Source organism: Clytia hemisphaerica, unplaced genomic scaffold, assembly GCF_902728285.1.
Source record: "Clytia hemisphaerica strain Z4C2 unplaced genomic scaffold, Clytia hemisphaerica genome assembly, whole genome shotgun sequence".
Classification (NCBI taxonomy): Eukaryota; Metazoa; Cnidaria; class Hydrozoa; order Leptothecata; family Clytiidae; genus Clytia; species Clytia hemisphaerica.
Genome location: NW_027103728.1, coordinates 1,076,512 through 1,082,185, shown reverse-complemented (window position 1 = coordinate 1,082,185; position 5,674 = coordinate 1,076,512).

The following is a 5,674-nucleotide window of genomic DNA, read 5'->3' as shown; positions in this document are numbered from 1 at the left end:
TACACCTGTCTTACAGTTACAGCCCCGCTGGAGCTTTTTTTCTCATCGGGGATAAAAATGCCTATAGAAATCTCAATGGGGATAGCAATTCTATTCTTGCAAGGTTAAAAAAATTCAGTAAGGATGGCTTTGAAGTGGAATTTTTAAACAATGAATTTCGAATGGGGGTGAAATAAAAATCAATTTCCCAGTGGGACTGAAATTCTAAAGTATTTTCCGACCGAAGGTATTTTTCTAAAGTTTCCAGTGGGGTTGGGGTCCTAGCGGGACTCTGAAAAAGGGTTGTGTTGGTCCAGAAAAAAATATTGTAATATACGATTAAGCATACCTTATTACACGAAAATACAGTACGCAGACACAGCCTTGAAATTAACATGCCAAAAATTAAAACGAATCTTCTTTGCTTCTTCAAGCACATCACGGTTGATTTTAACTAAAAGGGGTTATAATTAAAAATGAAATTTCTTAATTCATGCTATGCATATCTTCCAGGCCCAGCAGAGCAACCATAAAAGTGGGGAGGCTGAGGCTGAGGGCTCAAAATGAGATAAAATTCGCTAGGAATTTGAGAAAAAAAATCATATTTGCTCAAAAGTGGGGAGGCTGAAGCTACCCGCTTCCGCCGGGCCTGTCTGCCTATTTTCGTGTAATAAGGGTAGTTCATTTCTCATCTAGCGTTATATGCTAATGATTTTTAGATATTTTCATATTTTATGGGAATTTAGGATTTTGTTGCATATTTTGTGTGATTCTTTTTATTTATATTGTAAAATAGAATCTGGCCTACCGTTTTTCTTTAAAGGTTTTATTTTTACATAAGTGCTCCCGTTTCATATCAGGACATTGTCTGCCTATTGATATATTGTGCTGATATAAGCATAAAAATGTTTTTCTTTTCCAATCTCGCTCCACATCAGTGTCAATTCAATGTAAACAAGAGCTGCAAAGATGCGGATAAATATTTCCTTTACAAATGATAAAATAATTATTGATGTCCTCAAAAGATTTCAAAGTGCTTTATCTCAGATAACATCAAGCAACACAAGTCCCAAAGAATTTCAGAATTCGTTTATGTAATTGCTAGTATTTGCAGGATTATTCCTAAGATGACGAAGGTTCAAACTTACGGATTACGGAGTATATCCAAGCTGAACTCGACTGAGAATAACAATGCAATAACCAAATTGACTAGACAACCTTTAATTTTCGTTACTCTCGGGTACCTAATAGCCGCCCCCCGCTAATTAATTTTTCGAAGATTTCCCCCCCACCAGGACATTCTTATTCCAGCCCCCCCCCCCGCTTATTAATTTTTGTGGAAAATGTTTTTGAAAGTTCCCTTTTTTGTCCCAATTCTGCTGTATTAGCCTCCTATAAAAATATTTGCCACCCAGGACATTTTTATTCCAACCCCCCCCCCGCTTATTAAGTTTTGAGACTTTTTCCAAACCCCCCCCCCCCCTGGCTATTAGGTACCCGAGAGTAGGTGGACTTTAGTTGGATTTTAGTATTATACTAGCCGTCACCCGGCGTCGCACACGCTGAGTAGAGTGTTGTGTTATTGAACCCATCAAAAGGCCTTGGGATAGTGCATAATTATATCATTTTATTTTAAGCGCTTATTGCGAGAAATATTAGCCAAAAAGGGGAAATATCTGAAATGAAAGAATGACAAAAAGGAAAAAAGTTGTCATGCCAGGCCAGGAAATCACTTGAAAAAATTGTCAATTGACACCAAAGTTTTCTTCATTGCATATGTGGAAGAAAATGTCAAGTTTTCTAAAAACACACATTGAAGAAAATATATATTCATAACAAATGTTTTCCATCTTTTAAATGCACGTGTAAGAAATCTCCAAATTTATAAAGTTTTCCACGTTTTCAACTCAACGCGTATTGAAGAAATTAAATTCATAACAAAAGTTTTCTATCGTTTAAATGCACATGTAAGAAATCTCCAAATTTATAACAAAAGTTTCAACCTTTTGCCTTCAAAACGCACGTGGAAAACAATCTACAAATTCACAACCAAAGTTTTCCACGTTTTAAATGCACGGGGAAGAAAATCTCCAAATTCACAAGAAAAGTTTCCACGTTTGAAACGCACGTAGAAAAAAATCTCCACGACCAAAGTTTTCCACATTATAAATGCACGGGGAAGAAAATCTCCAAGTACCAATTTCAAGACAATGATTCCAATTGTTTAATTCCATATTCAATACAATCAAAATTACATTCTTCATATTGGCCAAGGTGTTCCGGTTATAGATTAAAAATAAAAATCCTGAATAGCAAATAGTGTATCAAGATCGGTGAAGTTAGATATTGAAGCTTGATTTATTACTTTGTTGCCCATCTCTGGTGGCTTATTAGCAGACGCCCACGCTAAAAAGCTTAAAGAGCAGGCAAATATATATCATCCCATCAACCGGGCGATGTCAATTGAACTGTTAGATTACCGAACCAAATCGAACAGTCATCAAACAGTCATCGAACCAAGAAATTCCATTCGATTGATGTTTGATGTGTTTGATTTGCGGTTTTCGTTTACAAATCATTCTCGGAGCACATGAACAATAACTCTTTTCTGCTAATCCAATGATTGTAAGAGAACCATTTGAGCTACAAAAACATTGATTGAACTTGATTGAACTGCGATAAAAGTAATCGAACTTTAATCAAACTGAAGATTTTCCGGTAAAGTTCGATTACTGTTCGATCAGGTTCGGTAACAAACACCTAACACCTAACACCGAAGTTTGATGGTTCTATAACGAAAATCGGTTTGATAAGGTTCGGTTGACATCGCCTGGGCTGTTGGAACTTTTTCTTAAACCAAACTCATTGAACACCAATCAAACTTCATCAGATAAAAAACTGTCATCAAACTTATATATATAATATATAAGTTTGATGACAGTTTATAATCAAACTAATCAAAAGATTTTCTTACCAAATCAGGCACGGTAATCGAACGTTTGATTTCGTTGGATAGTTCGACAGTTCGATTACAAAAGAATAATTACTAAATGATTTCTAGGAAACACGTGGAAATACTCTTGCTAAAACAGACTGTTTGTCACAACTGGTTAACATTTAACACATAACTATCTGTTGAAAAAAGGAAAAAAAAATCATACCTGTGCTGTTTGTAGTTTAGTGAAGAAGATGGCTACGTGTTGCTGTTTAGTGTTGTTGTTGTGGAAAATTAACTCTTTTTGTACTACTTACTGAGCATTATCAATTTATTGGTGCATTCACTAACTACACAAAAATAAAATACTTAGTAGTAAACGAATAATAAACCTCTTTAAATACTCTACAAAAGACCAGGAAAACATGATAAAAATTTATACAGCAGCAGCAAGTTTCAAAAGCATGTGCAGTCAAGCAGCCTGCGATTCTGCGATTCTGCGTGGTCCTCTCTATCTTTTGTTTTGATAGGCACTTCTATAATTGTTAATAAAAGAGTGCGAGACCTATAAATACGTTGTATTTTAGTTCCTTGATTTTCCGTAGATGACATCACCACCTTTTTCCTCTGCCTGGAGCATCTTTTCAACCATTCTGTATCTCCTGACAACTTTCTTTAAGCTTTCTTGGATGCGTGATTTGATTTCATCCACTGTTACTTTTTCAGCATCAATCTCCTCACACTCTCCTAGATGCTCTGTACTTTCTTCCTCCTTACTACAAAATCTACAGGTCCCTTTGTCGCCATATTCAAGCGTACTCTCAGAAGTAGATTGGCATCTGCTTGAGTGTTGACATTGAGATAGGTCTTCTCCTCAAAGTTTGTCAGGAATCTCAATTTCTTTTTCGTCTTTATTTCTCTTCTCACTTCTTCTTGAATCTCCTTTCTTGTTGCCTCCTTTACTTGTCTTTTTCAATTAGATGATATCTTTAGTTTTTCAGCTATCCTCCATGTTGCACTGTACCAGCTTTCTTCCTCATACTTTCTTGTCATTTTGCTTTCAAAAATATTCTTTGCCATGCGTTCTTTGCCGTTCACTATCAGCCATTAAAAAGTTCTCACGATGAATGTTTACAAAGGCTTGGTTACACTTCTTACACTAGCGTATTTTAATCATTAATAAGAATAGAAGAAAAGCGCTGTTTTTTATCTTTGTGAGTGAGTCCACCTTTAGAAAATTGGCCGTAGTACGCCCGCAGCTAAACACCTACGCCATAATTTGCGCCCCAGAAGTATTGCCCGGATAAACTACGGAATGCTAAACATACGGAAAAATAAAGGCGACAAAAAAAAAACAGACAAAAATGTTCACTAACCTCTCACTCATCGCGAAACTATTACGCCACCTATGCTCCGCTGCGCTCAGCTCGGTGGCAATTAGAATAAATTATATCACGTATGTATGGCAATAAGAAATAATAATATGTCAAAAAGTTGCCCGCCTTCCGTATGAGAAGCAAGTTTTTCTTTGATGCTTTTATAACTTTCTTACTTTCATAGTTTCATAACTTTAATCTAATAAAGTTTTTTAAAGAATATTGAAGAATGTATTACACCTCTGCGATAGAGAGTGAATGATATTTCAGATGCGATAGAGGACTTCGAATCGAAATTGGGTTCAAAATCAGCTAATAAATTGTTTGATTTTGCTTAATACAGGAGTATGAGCCCTCCTAATCTACACGGTGGTCGCTTCTTCATAAGAGCGAAAAACACAAATATATTTTTTGGATCCGGCAAGCAGGAATAAAGTCAGGACCCGCAGGCAACCTAGTAGGGTTGGGTATGGGTGTGGTTTGGGCTTGGTTGTGTATCAGATTGGCCAGGAATTGGCTTATTACCAGTTAAGATCAGGGTTGGGAGCTCGAAACAAACACTCTTTTGTGATTTTCTCTTAATATAGTCTGGTCTGTAGTATGTACAATATAAAAAGCCGTCAGAACTACTCTCCTGGCATGAATCAGTGGCTCAGTGATTAGAGCGTTTGATCATCGAAACTTTGCTATAAGTGGGTTCGAATTCCACCGGTGGCAATCTTACGAAAAATCATTCAAACATTTGAAAAGCATAGTTCCATAAGTTAGAAAAAATACCAAGTAGAAACTGATGAAAAGTACAAAAGTGTCCAGATGTGTCTTTGAAATTTGTGAAGAAACTACAGATCGATCTACACCCACCTCCCAAAAGTCAGGCAGAGAATGTAATCTGATGAAACCGCTTCTGGTTGTCGCCTAACCCCCACCTCAGCAACGAGAATTGAATCTCTTCCCACAACTAGGAGATTTCACTTTTTTGAGTATTTTCGTCCATTTTCCTAATAAATCACGTTTTAGTCCATAAAGTCTTAAAATGTTCTTAACTTGTTCTTAACTCGTTCTTATTATTTTGGCCACCGAAGCCTTATGTTCACTTACAAAGTTTGCTTTTATATAATTCCTCAACAAAAAATAAAGAGAGTTAAAAAATAATCGCACTCCTCAGCAGCGCGGATTTTTCGTTGATGTCAATTAGCAAAGAAGTATTGATATTGAAAGGATGAGGGAAAGCTTATAGTTCAACTTTTTCCATTCTTAGTTAATTGCTCTATTAGAACCTGTGTCATAATCACCCCGTCGGATTACCCCGTTTTTCCTTTTGTAAAATAACAATCCTTATATGCTCATTACTTAATGTTGTAGTTTTACGGGGGTATAAAAAGGA